The following is an 18,521-nucleotide window of genomic DNA, read 5'->3' on the forward strand; positions in this document are numbered from 1 at the left end:
GAACTTCGTTCTTGAGAGGCGGGTAATTGTTTCTCGTGACATCGTAGGCGAGGAAAATATAAAATATTATACCTTACTTATCTGTGATTTTCTTCGAAATCGATTTATAAAACAAGTGTTCTTTATTTTTTCCTCAATACGAGTTGTATGTTTCAAATATATAAATTAATAATTAAAACAATGACAATAATTCATATCAGTTTCTCCACAGAATAACTAAACACAACCACTACCACTATTTTCAATTTCACCTGCTCGCCATAGGAGATGCTGGAATAAGGAAGCAATTCCAAATCAACAAAAATCAACTAAAAATCGATCAAAATCAAATCACATTTTCGAACGTGTTGTTGATTATTATAACTTACGATTCTAAACTTTTCACCTTTGTATATGAAACCTGCGCTTTTCTTTTCTTTGATAAATACAATTTAAAAAGCTGTCGCCTTATTCCCGTAAATCTTTCAATTTTTGGAAATCTAAGATACATAGCCCCTCAACAACGATTCAAAGTCCATGCAAGATGGCTACGATCTTTTTGCCAGGTCAGAACGTTAAGGCCCTATTTTACGTGGAGTGGTTACATTCCCCTTGCAATTAAAGCAATTAGTGTGGTCATGCGCAAGAAAGGGTTGAAAAATCCTAGTAGGTACACGACGCTCAACATTCTCGTTTCTTCCTGTCGTTCCAGGGCCGCTATATGCTCCAAGAAGCTTCTCCCCCGTGATGCTCGGTCAAAGTAAAGAGAGAAGGAAAGGACGTTCGTGTCCTTTATTTTCAGTTGCCAAGGAGAAGATTCTGAGGCGTACGTATCGCGTGCCTTGGGGAAGGACGAGCTTCGAGTGAAACAAAGGGTCCAGATGGTCGGGGGCCCACCATCTTCCTGGTTGTAATTTAAAGCGAGAGCCCACAGGCACCGACTTAGCCTTTCCTCCGGGATAATTTCGACCCTCCTTGACTATGCGCTCATATATACATCTGGCTCGCCTTTCACCCTGGTCTTCCTTTCTCGAAACGTCTCTCTGCATTTTACATACGCACGTGTGTAACGCATACACGTGACTTTCGATATTTTCGACGTTCCTGATTGTTTGCAGAGACACACGAGCACCCGACCATACACCGGATAAAACATAGCTGGTATATTTTCATTTACATCCTATAGCACGAAAGAAGTTACGAGCATTTCTCCTTTAACGGATATTCCTGGAAACGGGATGCTTGTATTTCAATGACAGCTTGGAAAATGAAGGTGAAGAAACTCTTTGATGTGTCGTTTTTACTTTTTCTAACGTTTCGATTTGATGTAAACGTTACATCTTTCGTGTCGAGACTATTTCATTTTTAGAATACAAATCAGGCGGTTTCCTTTACACGAACGAAGTATATGAAACGAAACGAGATATATTATAACATGAAAATACGACGAAAGTACCCGTCGTAAATCCCGTTGATGAGAGCTTGCTTTGTAAATTGGTACGATAAAACTTTTCATCGACTCTTTGCCAGACATCGATAGCGGTATGCTTATGGTTCCTTTGAAAGAGTAACTTCGCGATGTAAATTCATGCAGAACGAAACTGTAATCTTTGAAAATGGCGTTAAATCCTTTATGACCGACGGTATACTGAAAATTTTACACGAATACGAATAACGGCGAAATTTGATGATGCCCGATAGTATCGATTTCGTGACTCGCGAAACGTTCGAATATAAAGTAGCGTCGAGTGATCGTGGCCAACAAAGCCTCGAAAGAACCGCGCGAAGGTGGATTATCCGTCCTCTCTTGCCGGGATAATGATCTGTAGCGGCGTGGTAGGATCTGCTGAATATATATTAATGCTCGTTCTTTTTTCGCTCGTGTAGATAATAGTGGGTTTCGCCGACCTGTGTTGGGAGGGCGAGAAACACAAGCAGAGGGGAAGAAGAACGAGGCGGAAAAAGGCGGAAAGGAAAAACAAAAATTACATCGTTCGGAACACGGGAGCTCTATGTCGACCTAAACGATGGTGCTCCGACCACGGAAAAATTTTTAATTGCTTCGTGGCGAGAGAAATTATAGGCGGTAAGCCGACGGGTGCAACAACGATCCCCTTTCGGCTGTTATCTGGAATATGTTTAGGAGGACTACCTTTATCGGGTCGCGTGTTTACCAGGCCACAAAATATCCACCTGTTAGACAAACACAACCAGATAACCTGATTCCATGCATTCCCGGTGCGGTCTTTTCGTCTGGTTTACATTGGCGCGTAGATCCGTCACGATATCGAGATACAGAGTACACTGGAGGCGCATTAAAATCTCTTTTCGTAATTTTACTTGAAACCTTGGGCATTCGCGCACTAGCCAAGTAATTGCAACATCGTATCCTTCCACTTCTTCGGTTTTTCATTTGATGATAAATTGAGTTAGGTAGCGATGGGTGAAAAATCAGATAGTTAACGATCATATAATCTTTTACGTGAAAAGGCATTGGTGAAAATACAAGCGTTGCGTTATCAACGGCGTATCGTGGTACGACAATCTGACGAGGTGGAATCTCGTTTACGTTATCAAAGAGCAGCGATCAATAAACACATATTAATGTTAAAAGATTAACTCCACACGTCGTCTTTTCAATGGCTTTTTCCCTCGCGTCTAAATGATTGTCATAAACAGATCGCGCTTCCGTTCCACGACAAATAAGAGACATTGCGGCTTCTAATAGGGTAATAACGCGACTCGACAAAGATATAGAGACGTTGCCACGATGAATACGATACGTTGGAATGAGTTTTCCAGGAGCCTTTTAATCGTCATGTTCGTCGTAATGGACTAATAGAACGTCAGATTTCTGAGACCGAGACGCACCACTGTCTTCGAACCATCTGTTACCGGTTCTTGGGTGTAACACGTTGTAAAAGATACTAGTTAATTATACGGGCATGCACCATGGTTATCGACCATTTCGTTTGCATACACCGTGCGTCCTTTGATATTGCGATAAATTTTCTGTAGTCACGTATAAAATTGTAGATGACTGGAATCACCAAGAATGTTATTGACCGGTATTTGATGCGAATTCACCCTTATTAGAATCAGATTTTAATAGAATCATACTGAATGCCGTCTATGTAGTTGTCGCTAATTATACTCAATTTAGTCTTGACATTTAAAAAGAATATTATTTAGTAAGTAATGTTCGTCGAAGGATATATTAAACTACAATCAGCAAAATGAAGGCAAAAGAAGACATTAATGTAATTGTAGTCATTGAGATTTACAGTTTCTGTTGTTCGTAATTACGGATTACCAGGGATTTTTGCTGTTATACTTGTCTTTTCAATCAGATAATATCAGAGGAATAATAAGGATATGATTGAGAAAACGTGATAATGAACTTTCAAGGTAGTTCATAAAAAGATATTATTAACTTTCGTGGTTTGGTAGCTACTGGTTTACGCTTTCCTGTCTAAATGTAGCACTGACCAAACGCGAAGTCATTAAAGACAACGATGATACAAGACAGCCAGAGTTTCACGGTAGTAAAAATATTTAGGTTTTATTTCGTTCGCATCCCTCTGTTCGCTTGATTTATCCAGATGTTTTAAACAGCATCTTTTTTTACTTCGTAGAACCCTCTTTCACGCCTTTCAATCAATAATCTCGAATTTGTACTTATATCCTAATTAAGATATAATCGTAAGATAAATAAATAATAATAAATCAATAAGATATAATATCTTAATTAAGTGAAAAGAATAAGTATATCTTAATTTAAAAAATTAGAAAATAAACGATCTTGCTTTGCAATTGCTTTCTAACTATCAGTTTTAAATATTGCATACTCGATTGGTAAATGTTGCCACAAAACAGATTCACACAGGTCTTGGTAACATTGGCACTACAAATTAAAGGTGCATCAATCATATTCAAGTCCATGTTGAACGTAACGATACGCAATTTCAACATTTTCGCCGAGACCTTTGTGATTCATGGTTCGAATGCACGTGCGATGCCTCGTGTCTTCGACGTTTCACCGACAAACCTAGAGGACAACGATGACATTACGTACTTTCTATTTCCCATCGACTTTCGATGGGCAGGTTGTCTACCAACACGAGCATGTATAACGTGTCAGGATGTTTCGCGGCTGAGCTCGTTCCTCATTTCCTTTTCCCGTAAAAGGAACGCCCTAAATCGGTGCATGGAATTGGTAATAAATCCAACGTTGATCGTTCAATCTCGGGAACGTCTTGACCTTGGCTGTTTCTCAGGTCCTAGACAGCATTTAATCTAGAAGCCGCTCTTCTACTCTATTATTAGAGAAACAGAGAAGTATCGCTTTATTTTGCTACCGGTTTCTTCCGACGTAATTTCGTAGCCTTCGAACTAACACAAGTTCGTGAGCAGAATACAAACGAGGTATATACGTATCATCAATGGGATTTACATCGTTTCTGAAATCTTTTGAAGAAACGTTAACTTCATTTTCTTTCTTTTTTGTTTTCGTTCGTGCCTATAATTTTCATCTAGACACGAATTTTAGACATCTGGCACAAATGAAATAAAATTATTTTATTTCTTCAGAAATTAATAATAGCCTCTTTTCACGATTGAATTGTTAGAAATATCTACAATTTCTATATCCAATTGCGGATGACAACCGTCGCACATCTCTATTGCAGATAATGCATTCATACGAATTAATAAAGACGCAATAGACGTTTGACATCAAACTTACATAAGTTTCAACTAATAAGTAAAATAAAAGAGCCTCTATAAAACACCTGCAACAAACACAGTCGCATTTGCCAATCAAATTGGAATAATGAGTCAAAGAATAAAGTTCTAGGCCGATGAGATAGGCAATATTAATCGCATAGCAATTATTTTCTATCCGACGTATGTGCCAGCTATTATCCTTATTTCAATATTAAACTCCTATTTTGCAGAAAAATATTTACACTCGCTTTTTCGAGCTCATAGCTTTTTCGAGATCGCGAGTTTTCAGAGAATTCGATCGCTTGCGTAACAAGAGGAACGTGCCGATAGATTCTGCGTTATCATCGGCCCGATCCCGAGGGAGGCTCTTTAATTCCAGCACGAAAACAGAAACGTTCGTACGGCCTCGACCTGAGCAAAAGTTCGTCGAGGTTGCCAAGCCTGAGGCCAGCCTCCTATCACTATTTCGTTCTCCCTTGCTTCCTGCCTTCCCCCTCTCTTTCTAATGTGTAAGTTCGACTCAGGACTCGAGAAAGGTCGAAGCTAGCCGGAGGTAGTCGACTGGCGTCGAACACTCGCGTCGAGAGCCGAGCGCAGAGGCTGCGGAACGAGCAACGAGCAATCGAAGAGCATCGTCAGTCCCTCACGGTGAGCCGGTTCAGTCGGTCTTCTTCGATCGTCTCTGTTTGCAACACTCGTCCTCGTAGGTGGCTGCATATTGAAACTCCTCTCTTTCTCTCTCTTTGTTGTTTCTTTCGTTTGTTCGCATCGTGTCGAACAAAAGTCTACGGTAGTGCTGTACGATTTAAACTAAACATAATCTAACCCGGTCGTGCATAACTCCACGCGTATTCACTGACGAACAATTAGTGCGTACAATTTATTGGTGGACAAGCTTTTCCGCGAGCACGGGGCTGTTCTGTTTGTGGATTTCTACCCTCTGTCTCCTTGTGGATTACTCGACGTCCCGTAACGGGAACTTCTCTCAAAGGTAGGACGACTTTGATATACTTCATTCGCGAGATGTATCGTATGGAGAATCGTTCGGATTCTGTACAACATTGTCTCGTTACAAGAGTCATTTGTCTTTTTTCTCTTTTCATCGCTATTGAAATTGTAAGTGTCGCAAGTAAAATCGTTACGGGAGATTGATCAACCAGTGTTGATGAAACGTCGCCACCGAGAAAGAGACACGACGAGGCCGGTGAAGACCTTGAATAAAACGTGTTTCGAGCGCTTCTTACCTGGCCGTCGGTTCGAAACGTGCGCACGTAATCGAGGTTACTAAGATCGTTCTAAAACGGCGTAATTACCACGCGAACTACCTTCGAGTCGGCCGACCGAGTCGGACCTTGGCGAACCGTAAGCACGGTGTTTCTCGATGTGGCTGTCTAATTGATCGTAGATTACGATTGAATTGCATTCGGCTTGCATTGAAATTACGTATCACTTTGTCTGATGTGCTAGGCATAATTCGACATGCATCTAAAAATCGAACGTTCTACATCCATAGAACATTGGTAACTACTTTAAGCTTGGCCGATTTCAAGTTCGATCGATCCCGTGAATGTTATTCCGAAGTATTTCGTGACGTTTAAAGCATCGACGTTCAAACAGAATCGAGCTCAATTTTCTTGGCGTAAAATAGATCGACTCGGACCGTCGCTAATGGATTAGTGATTTAGAGAGTCTTAGAGAAGGTTAAAGCTTTTGTATGATGCCGGAAATAGAAGTTATATTTATCGATCAGCCGGTACGTACCAAGTATTCGTACGAAGTGGCCACGTACTGACGTCTGATTACAGCCTGTGATCTATAATTGATGACCGTTTAAATCGCAATCCAAGACGTCCCCCGAGTCCAGCAAACCGCGTAAATAGTCGACTTGACTAAGCCCACCACCCTTTGTGAGGCTGGCCTGTATCATACGAAATTTTCTGCTGCAGTACGTGTTGACATTTATACGACGAGTTCCTTCAGGTTTGAAATTACGCGAAACGTTAGACCCAGCTGGTCAACCGGCCAAATCACGATTACCGTCTACACGTTACATTTAGTTCTTGGACACTTTTCAACAGAGTATTGTTTATATTTTCCTACGGTTATCCGTGTAATTTAAACGGACAGATATGCATTCTGTTTGCTCTTCGGCGGTTCACAAAATTTATTCCGTTATTTTGAGGAAGAAAATTAGGAAGATGTTTTCGCTGACCAGACAGTAGTTTATTGGCGTCGCTTGCATCCATTTTCCATCCGTGTCACCTTGTATTTCACCATTTCAGTCCGCAATAAATTCTACATACCACCGATTATTTTTCACCCCAATCCCTGCAGCTGTTGAGTTGGCGCACGGAAGGGATTCGTATCAACATTGTCACGATGTTTACTCCGATTGTCTACATTTGTCGACATCCGGACAGGTTCACGTTGAAGATCGTTGTTTACGATTCACATTGACCCATCGTGGCAACGTGACAACAAAAAATTTTCGGAGTTCGAAATAACGTTCGTAATTTCTGGATGTGAGTCATTTATGAGCGACTATGAATTGTCGTGTTTATAGAGATAGTTGTGTTCTAATTTTGTACGAGCTCGTGTAAAATTATTTCCCTTAATCCGATAAAAAAACAGGAGAGTTTAAATTTAGTCATCTATGATAAATAAATTCAATTATTTAGATATCTGAAGGCATGGTACTCTGGTAATATACTAATCTCATTCGGCGTACTATTGTTTTATATCATCAAAATATTTATCAAGGAAATTTTCTGTATTGAAAATAATTTTCTGTTTTTCTTAGTATGATATAGGCGTATTTTTGTGAAATCTGAATGTTGCTAGTATTTGCCAATTTAATACACATTTGGACAATTGTGATTCACCAAATATCAAATTTTCCTACAAATCATAAACATGATCGAAGTAAAAGAACGATTGGGTTATTGATTCAGTGCTTGTCATATGTCCAAACGTAAATTCCTCACGACCCTTTTTATCATATATAAATTGATACAGTAGCAGACACACATTGATAAATTGATAAGTTATCGAGATTCGCTCTGGAATCACGGCTCAATGCCCTCTCTGGCATTTAAATTCATCTGTTTGTCGGCCAGGGTAAACCAAAGCGGACAACAGTTACTTATTTGACCGAGTCTTGCGTATCCACTTGTTCGGCATGAGCGTCGCGTGGTAAACACCATTTGAATTGTCGGGCAAATGTGAACGTCCCGCGAGACAAGCGTCTAAAACTAGCAACAGTTGAAACTTTCTGATTCTCTGCGAATGATTCAGAAGATGTTTCGTAGGGCACCCCATGTAGTCACCATCTGACTAATCTGCAAATAAAACGCGTGAAACATCCCTAGCAGCTACTGCCAATTAAGACTCCCAGTTTGTCAGGTCATTCGTAAATCATACATACATTTGACGATGTTTATCAACAATAAATCTAACTAGGTTGGATGCACATTTTTATGTTTCTTCGAAATGGTCCGAATTTCGCAGTGTACATACTTTTATGCATCCACTTACAGTTACAGAAATATTTTATAAATATATTTTGTGTGTGGGTGCGTGCGTACGTGCTTGTTATATGAAATACGTTGAAATTTTATTAGTATTGTTATGAGTAGACTGTGGATTTGTATGCATTTATAGACAATTTAAAAGTGCAAAATTACACAGAATACACATAATATGAAAAAATGTATAAAATAGCGAAAGTGTAGGGCTTTCTATAATATTTTCTAGGTAAAACTATTTTCTACCGAGATTGTATTTTTTAAATTATATTCTTAAAAGATATGAGTCTAGTTATAGGATTTTACCATCATGATTATATTCGTAAAGTCTGAAAGAAATCTGAAATGTTGTACAAAAGAATGTTGCTGCTGTATGTTTACTTGCAGAAAATATTTTGTAATTTACACATACCTTTTTAGATTACTTCTAAATTTTGTCCATGTTATGACGACAATCGTGTCTTACTACAGCGACAATGAAATTTCAAAATGGTTCCTATAAAAAGTTTTCTATGATAAATGTTTAAATACTCTCGCGAGCCACTACACGACAAGATGTTCCTGTATGTATTAACGTAGATGTCGGTGGAATAATGTTCATGCGAATATCTTCAACGGACGTTGCCACCGGTTTGAAATTGTCTAGTTTAAAAATGGATCGTGACTAGCCTGTGGAAACAATTATTTAACCGAGCGACTCGGTCGAGGTACCGTTCAGAACGACTAATTTTAAACGCAGCTCCGGCATTTTTTAATCGTCATTCCGTACAATTCATTGGCAATCTTGCAACCAGATTGCGGTTTGGGTTAGATTCGGGTTAGTTTTACAGAGGAAACATTGTCTCTCATTAAACTTTAATTGAACGAAACGCTTCTGTAATTTGCTAGCCTACGTCGTGTTGGAGTCGTGAATATTCTTCGATCAAATATACCGTTCGTTACTCTCTGTAGGTTCGAGCAAGTGTTATGCTGCAACTTCGTAGACGTATCTCTGTTTGTTTTTTTTGTACAGATCTTTTTCTGCGTACTCTCCACGGTACAAAGATGTAGATGTTTCACTGATCCATATAAGTAAATATTCTGTTCTGCCACAGTTGATTTACATTCGACTAATTAGTATTGTACCTCTCGTTTCTTATCTTCCACACGTTTCTTCACGTGACAAACAAGTACTTGAAAACAGCCTTACTTAGCATCTTACCACTTAGCAAGAAGACTAATCAGTGATATACGGTTATCAATAACCGTTCGAGCGTTTGCAAAACAGGAATACGTGCGAGAATGTTGCAGAGCATCCTCCTCGATTAACTCCTCGTGTATCATAGAAATTCACCACACGCAACTGGTCGAGAAAAATCTCAAGCACGAATTTCTTCTTTCTAAAAAGAATCATCATTCTTCCACTTAACAAACTACCGGTGCCCGATGCACTCGGTGTGGAACGATAAAGAACGTCGCCCATGCACTCGGTTGGCTGAACACGAACAGCGGCTTCCCCCGAATTTCACCAACTTTCGAATAATTTAAAAATTCCACTTTCCGTCGCTCGAAAAGCGTTGAAATGGAACCGAAAGGGGCGAGCTAAAAACACAGATGTGCGGGGGTTCACGAAACGCGATGAAGATCGGTTTACCGTTGTCGTCGGTCAATGCGTGTTTGTTTGGAGTCCAATGGAAACCGGTCGCCGGCGTGGCGCGTTCACCAGCGTGTAGGTGAGAGATGCGTGAGCTGTACGCTCGTGTATGAGTGTAAGTGCGTGCATGCGTAGGAGCAGAAGAGGTAGAGGAGGCGAAGAACCTTGCCGGAGGAGATGAAACGAGGGAGACGCGCATAAGCGACGTTTCGAGTGCCGTTACAACGTCCGAAAGAACTCTCGATAAACCTGAACCGCCACGCCGCATCTCCATCGCGCGGCATTAGGGTGAAGCCCCATGGATGGATGGAAAACAGGATTCTTCGTGACGCGGGAGAGTATCGTCTGGAGTCGCGATGAGAGCACTGGCCTCCTCTGTCTCTTCTACGCGGTGCACGTACTCGCGTTGCAAGCATCGCGAGATCAGTCGTTGAACCCCCAGCTTTACGTGATTAATTGCCGTTGTTCGGGGTTTCCATGCTTCTCTCTGACCATGGAACGTATTCGGAAGGGATTTCGGGATGTTTGGGGACGTTCTCAAGTGGTTGGAATGCGCCTGGTGCAAGCACTTCGGATGGACTCATGAGAGGACTCTAATGTGGCTTGATTAGCGAGTGTGTACGGTATTGTGAAAGCTGCAGGGTAAACATAGTTATGTTTCCTGGTAGAGTGTGGAGTGGAATTTTCTGTGAACGTACATACAGGGTTTTCAAGGATTCTTGGAGATCTTCTGAGTCGCGTCGTTGAGATTATCGGTCTAATGTTACGTAAAGGATTGCTTTAATCTTAATTTAAATTTAATGTAATACATTTTTAATCGGAGAGGATGTGTATGGAACTATGAGAAGTTATGGCTGAGTGAAATGTTTATTCTTTAGGTCACGAACGATTAAATATTGTTAGTTTATGAGACGTGACTTTACAAAGTAAGCATAGCTGTTTATGATTTTCTTGAAAATGTTTGGAACCATAAGAATAAATTAATTTGAATAATTATATTATTTTAATTATTTCTTAAATTTTTATAACGTGTACAAGAACGAAAATTGTTGCGTAATAAATATTTTTCGTTGGTTGCATATAAATACGATTCACCGCAATGCCGATTCTTATAGACTTATTTCGAGCTTTATAAAAAAAGAAGTAAATCTTATAGTTACCAACAATTCTTATCTCGATTTTATCTGATTTAAAATTTATGTTATTACAAAACGTTTTGATGGTAGAGATCAGCAGTTTTCCTTGGAAATGATTTCAAAACTGAAGTTAACAATCTTGATGCAAAAATGCAACATAATAGAAAGAATAAACGTATATTTCAACATTAGAAATTATAATCCTCATACGTATAAAGTATTTATAAAATATTGCTTCTATTCCTACATGATTAAAGGCTTACAATAATTCACATAAGTCGAATCAGATTTTTCCACGAATTTCGATGATACTTCTGCATTCGTATCATCAACTTCGATCCATACCTTTTAATGAATGTTTCTTAGTCAACGTTACTATATCACTCTCTGCATATTACCGTGTAGATTATCTTATAACTTCTGCAATCGAAATTGTATAATATAGAACATAGAGCTATCTTGCTATTATATATTACAGCATAGTAAGTGTCGATTATGAAATACATTGATATCAGAACCCGGACTGGCTTAGCTTTTAATCTTTATAAGGGAACTCGAAACAATCCGTGGTCGTGAATCCTTCCGAGTGTGATAGATCAGTGGATCAAACCATTTTATTCTGGAACTTATCGATCCACGTAAGCGACTTCGAGGACTAAGGGTGATTGCGAAAAATTGTTTGTTCATGCTATGTTTTCTCTCACGGGTACCAATGGGTTGCATCTCGCGATTTATCGATCACGTGGTGAAAGTGACGCCGTTTGATACAAATTTAGAAAGCCGATTGTACCGTCCTACAGTTTGCTCTAGTTCCAACGTATATGTTTTCCGTTATGTGTGAATTTACAGATCGGTTGCATGAAAAATACACGGCGACAGCTAATTAAATCGAATTGAATCCTTATCGAACGTATCTTCTGACTGCCTCGTGCCACTTTCTAATTGGACGATTTGAATCGAGTGTTCTATCTCAAAATTAGGACCATGTCGAATTTACCGCGACGGTACACTACTAAATTACAAGACTCAAAGGCAGCGTTTCATTAACCATTCTAATCTCGGTTGAATGTCGTTTCATGCTTTCGCCGAAGTCCGATCCCCATACTTGCGGTCGATAATGCACCCTTAAATCCTCTTCGTCGACGAAAACATTAATTTTATAACAATGGACACCGTGGAGAGTACTCCGGTTTCTCGCGGTGAACAAACGAACAGAGAAATCGATTGCCTTTTGCAACTAGTCATTACGAGCAAGCAGGAGGTCAGCGGTTCCACCGCTTTTATGGCTATTACACTTTCTTCGGCGCGAGCCCTATCGGCTTAATAAATTTACTTAGCCTCTTCTAAGTAGACCAGAAGAGGTCGACGCACGACGATGACCGTACACCGTAACACTAGGAGAACGCACGATACTTTGCGCGTCGAGAGATGCGCTTCGCGAATGCCGTAAAAAGCTTGCCAAGAGTGGTAACAAATTAGTCAGAGACAACACTGGAGGAAGTCGTTTTTGGTGTATGGTAGTTGCCTACTGCCTTAGAATGACTGCGAGTCCACGAGCAAGATGTCCCCGTGATTCATCCAGCATCTGCGCGTGGATCTTCTTTTTCTTTCTCTCTGCTCTTTATTAATCGAATTTGTAGGAGATTCATCACGGTAAATCGACACGCAAGCCGATTTTGCCTTGAGATAATCTTCGCACAAGAGGAGGAGCGTTTCGTTAGATTGATGCAACGATGCAATAATGAGAAAGGTATTTATTGCGAGAGTCGAAGATACAGTTGCTAAATGGTAGCTAGGAAATGGAAGGAAGTCAATCAATTATTAGCTTTCCAAGGGCGATTTGTTTCTCCTTTAAAGCAAATATTTCACTCCATGGTAATTCTTACTCACTTACGTATGAGGAGAAATTTCCGTAATTTGTTTCGTAACTATCGACATATTTAATACGACACATTTATCCATAAGTTAACACACCGACGAGAGTAAAATGTGACGAGTACAGTTAATTTCGAAGTGATTTTAGTAGTGACAGCAATAAAACAAATTCACATATATCATTATTAATTGCAGATAGGAAATCTCATTTTCCTATGATATTTTATCAAACATTCTATTATTTAGTGTCATATATGTAGTTTTTTCTTTTCTCTTTCTTTGTTATAGCAATTTGAAATGTTCATGAAAAGATCATTTTAGATGCAAGACAGCTATGAGTTATAGATATTTTATTTTCTGAATCCAGATGAGTTATTAGTACCTTTTTAAAGAAATTTACTATGTACTGACTGTAAAATGAAACAAAATACGATTTCGACTTCAACTTGTGTACAATCACAAATTACTAGAATTCATTCATTCTTATGGCAGTTCAGCCTGCTAAGCTGGTTACTATTTTATTCTATCGAGTTGACAAAGACTTAGAGTCTCGTGTCGCTGTACAAGGAGGTCCAGAACGTGTATACGAGGCAGATTTGTCACGTAGACTATAGATTGATGTGACAGAAAGTTGTCTATTGTTTTCGCCGTAGGCGCCATCGTAGATTTACACCGAAGTCGCGAGCCTGTTTATATGGGAGTCGATTTGCAAGCCTACGCGCGAGACGGAAAGCTTGTCTGGAACATCTATTACGAGTCCAATATTCGCGAGTCGGTGTACCGTGTGTCTTTTTGTCTCGACGTACAAATTGAACGGTAATGAAATCGTAGAACGTGGAACGTGAAAGTCCCTTACTAACTTGCCGGATGATGTAACTCGTAAACGCGTTGTATCCGTTTCGCGATTTATTATCTCTAACGATAATGCTACGTTTTCCTTTGTAATATTTGAATCGATAATGCTGCGTAATGAATTAGTAAGAAACAGCGAATTGATTCCTTATTTGGTGTTGAAGAAAACTAATGGTACAGATAGATCAGCTTTCCTCGTAAAATCCTGTATAAATTTGTAGAACATATGATTTTTTATTTAACATTTTGTAAAGTTTGAATAAGTATATCATAAGTAGATTTCAGATGTTTATGAATTTATGAAGAATTGCAATGAGTAGGAATGTAGAAAATACGTATAATGTACAAGACTATATGAAATATCGTAAAAAAGTGCTACAGGTAGAGGATGAAAAGAACGTTTATTTAGATTCTATTACTTTAACGATGTATACGTAAATTTAAATTTGCACGAACATTCGTTATCTAATCATAACAGTCAAAATTACTAGCGCCATTACTTTCTTTTTTCGCTTGAAATTGTTCTAAAATCGACTTTTATATTAACTTTACTGTAATTCAATTCTTATGCCTCGCTACAAACAGTTAATTTTGCATTTTTTTAACGATTCATTTTTATTGCAGAATTGTTCAAATGTGCTGAATTATGATGTATTTAAATTTGGAATTTTTTATTTGCAAAAAAATTAGATAAAGGAACTTATGTTTTACAGATATACATATATACATATCATTATTTAACTTAAAAGAAGCAAAACATTCAAATGATATTTTTTAAAAAGAGGTGTGTTAATTAAGCGTATTAATATCGTGAAAGCTATCTCGTTCATCTGGAGAAACTGGGCCACTCTTAATTGCGGGACGCAAAATACATACGTATCCTCTATCATCCAGTTTTGGTCGATTTGAGCGATCTCGATGACAGTCGTTAGAGAAACGAAATTAAAGAGACAATGAAAATGTAGCATGATTTGAGGCATTGATGGTAAAGAGGCCGGAGTATCCTTTGTGCTCACGGAAACGTTGACTTTCGAACGGCCTATTAAGTTGCACAGTAGTCGTTGCTGTTGCTCGATCTACCGTGACTTTCTCTGAAACATTTCGAACGAATGGAATCGCGAGATCCGTTGAATGCACCTCGCTGCATCTGTAACTTCGGGAAGTGGGAAATCAATGGAAACTTCGTCGATCATAGTTCTGTCCATTTATTAATGTTCCCAACTTTCTAAACCCAATGTTTTCCTTTTGTTATATAAAAATGATCGTCGCGATTTCTGCTTTAGCAGTTGCACAATTTCAGTATTATCGTGAAATTCCGAATTATTGTAAAATTCAATTTAAAAGATTCAACGTAATAGTAATTTTTGTTTAACATTTTGTATGATGCAAGTTTACTTCAAAGTGGTAGAGAGATGTACATGTGTAAATTTAAATACTTCCAATGTCAAATGTTACGACGTTTCTCAGTCTATTCTCGATCACGTGCAATTTTACAATGACGCCACTTGGAATGTTTACATAACACGTACATTGGATTATACATATTTAGAGTACATCTGTTATTCGTCTCTTTAATCGTTCCTCTTTAAATCTAGTATTTTATCAGTATTTGTTTAATCCAGCTCAGTTTTAAAATGACGCGAAGCGAACGAAATTGCTTTTATCGAATAAAATTGTGTAAAATTCCACAAAACGCTGTAAATAAGAAATAAATGTATTTTTAATTGAATTCTTCAGGTTCAATTAATTTTTATATAAAGATACAATCATCGTTTGATTACAGTTTACATAGCTTTCGTTTCGGGTGAACCATTGTGATAATTAAAACATACACGTCTCATTGGTGAAGATGGAAATTTCCGTGGGCATGACATGAAGAAGCGACGGATACAAGTGTCGTTACACGCTGCAAATTAACAAGATATAGATGACAAAATTCTTCGTCAAGAAGGCGTCGCGTACAACGTCCTCGTTGTCATTTTATTACAATACGAATTTTTCTTCTCTCTGGCGTTTCTCGCGCGAATACAGCGCAGTCTACTCCGACATTTCTTTTGCATCGAGGTCTCTTATTACATTCTCTCAGCTGTATCTTCCGGAACGAATGGCATCGAGGAGACGGCTGCGTTATTCTCTGAAATTTTGTATTTCGATTACGATCCTATCGAATGGTTTCTGGTAATGAACGCAGAGAGTGATTCGTGCTAATTGCGATAACAGTTGTGCTGAGAATTCGTATATTCTGTTAAACACAAAAATAAAATTGATATAAGATATTCTATATTACAATATTAATAAAGCGAAATTTATATCGAATTATTTTGTAAACTCTATGTATTTCGTTTAATTTCGTTCATAGTTTCAGCGTAATAGCGTAATTTTTTAATGTCGGTTTTTCTACAACTTTAATTAACCTAATTTTTACGAATTTTACTAGCAATTTTATAGAAGCGCTTAATTAATTCGAGTATTATGGAGAAAAGGTTGGGCAACATGAGAGAGTTGAACGAGAATTTTTGTTACGAGTTCGATCATTTAACCATGACCTAAATATTTATAACATTAATTTTACTTCGGAATATGGTAGATACTTTTGCGTTTCGAACGAGTCACGAATATGAAGAAAATTATTACGACACCTGGAAGAATATTTGTAGAAACGGCGTGGTATGTTGCTCCCTCTTTGCAACGTTATCGTAGCTCGAGTCTTTTTTCTCGTCTCGTGTAAACAGTCTTCTCTCATCTTGTTCCACACCTACTAGCAGCCACTTTTCCTTTGCATTTCCTTTCATTCATCCTGTTTTCAAAGGCTTTATTTAAAGGTTGCTTCTTTTGAAAGCGACTAAGGTGTTAAATTAAACACTTGAAGTTTTTAAAAACTTACTTCATTACAAAATTTTACACTTCCGTAGTAGCATAGAATAACATCATAAAATCAAATTTTAAAAAGAATTCTAAAAAATGTTCAATCATAACAATTTTTAAGTTTTTTAGCAATTTATAAACATATTGTAAACGCTTGAGAAATTTACTTAAGATTGTAAAATTGTCTAGTAAAGTTAAATATTTTTATTGTCACGAAAATGTTCTCCTCTTTCTGTCTGAACATATTTACTCATATCAGAGGAATTATTCAGGTACTATTGAAGAGAGTAGAGTTTTGCAGGGAGTACGTTACTTAAGACGTTAATTTTTAAATTCTTCTCGTAGAAATGTTTCGTGCAATTTTACGGAGACACGTTCCACACAGACACCCGTTCACCTTATTTTTTATGCAGTGGAAACTCGGTATGACGTAAAAAAAAAAAGAACTTCTCACGCCTTGCGTGTGCCGCTCTCGAAGAATTTCCTTTTCGTAAGTGCTCGAGCGTGCAGCGTGAGAAGTAAGGCTCGAATATAATAAAGAGCTGACAAAATCTTAGATCTCCTTGCACCGTGGAAAAAATGGTGATGAGAGAAATTATGAGGTCGTCACAAGCTTTAGAAAATACTGTAAAGGTTCTTCGCAGATATAGTTTCAGTTTATATCCAACAACGGTGAAAAACATCGATACGGTTAATTTAATGAAAATTAAACATGTTCGCAATAAATAACATAATGTGGAGTATATAAATAGAATTCTGTAGAATAACAGAATTCTTACATTTTGTAATATTTTACGAAATACCGATGCATTTTTACGATTAACGATATTACGTAGAAGAGAATGTGTATGTTTATAAACAGTGTGGGATATTACTTTCTCATTATATAATGCACATCACCCTCGTCGACTTTGTATATGGCACTTGGGTTGGCAAAAGTGAAGGGTGAATTCCCCTCACTGATGTCAAATGTGAAGCAGCATTGCGATCAATACGAGGACTACCTCCAAAATACATATTACATCAGAGTCATATTTTCCTCGTAATTTCCATGAATAAGTTATATATCAAATTTTATTATTACTATTTTTTATGCGATATAGGAACAACCAAAAATTTTGTTATTTTAATTCTGAAATTTCACTTTTTTTATATGAATATGAGAATGAATATGAGAAAAATTATCTCTAAATTATATATTCAAAAGATCAATACTATATTCCTACTTTTATTTATCAATCCTTTGTTTTAAAATATTCAATATTTGTAAATAATTTATACCGTATATTATTATCAACAATTAACAACGAATAGATTCGATATTAAATTCTCTAATTACCAAAGGAAGAATAAGAAATATAAAAAAGATTAAAAACACAAAATACACATAATATATGTATGGAGAAAATAATTTGGAATGTTCTGAATATAATTTGCATGGTGTTGTACGGAAGTTGCTGTCGCGTAGGGTGAATCTCTCCCCAACACGAGCGTTGAACTAGAGGGGGTAGTATTTCAATCAATAGCAGAGAGACGGTCGTTAGGGTGCTTCTCGACGTATTCTTCGAGTCTGAAAATTCCGTTACACATAATCTACTGCAGCAAACTGTCGAACTGATAGTTGGAATAATTTATCAGAGTAACAGGTGCTCGCCTTGATTTTATCACTATACGTGACATGATTGCGAACACGTATAACACGAGCTCCGGTAAATTGGTGCAACTAGCATGTTCCCTATGCGTCCGTTGATGCAAATTTAGTTTAATATCGATAGTTAAGCGACTGTTGCACCCGTCTAAAATGCATATTAACGATAATGCATTCAGCTACGTAATGAACGTGAACGGTGCACTGGTTCAATCAAGGAAATCGTGATATAAGAAAATGTCACTTGCGTATTTATAAATTGGTCTCGAGGTCATTAGATACGC

The 18,521-nt window shown here is 37.9% G+C and overlaps 1 protein-coding gene across 4 annotated transcripts in view; it reads left to right on the forward strand.

Annotated features, from left to right (window-relative positions):
* Nucleotides 1–5,286: 5,286 nt before the first annotated feature.
* The window catches only part of LOC126919519 (LIM domain only protein 7), a 156,456-nt gene continuing 143,221 nt past the window's right edge, over nucleotides 5,287–18,521 (forward strand). For 3 of the 4 annotated variants that reach the window (XM_050728855.1, XM_050728852.1, XM_050728857.1), the window contains exon 1: nucleotides 5,287–5,695. The gene's annotated coding sequence lies outside the window, so the exon portion shown is untranslated. The remainder of the gene's footprint in view (nucleotides 5,696–18,521) is intronic. The other variant, XM_050728858.1, reaches the window with a different exon arrangement.

This window comes from Bombus affinis, chromosome 8 (genome assembly GCF_024516045.1).
Source record: "Bombus affinis isolate iyBomAffi1 chromosome 8, iyBomAffi1.2, whole genome shotgun sequence".
Lineage (NCBI taxonomy): Eukaryota > Metazoa > Arthropoda > Insecta > Hymenoptera > Apidae > Bombus > Bombus affinis.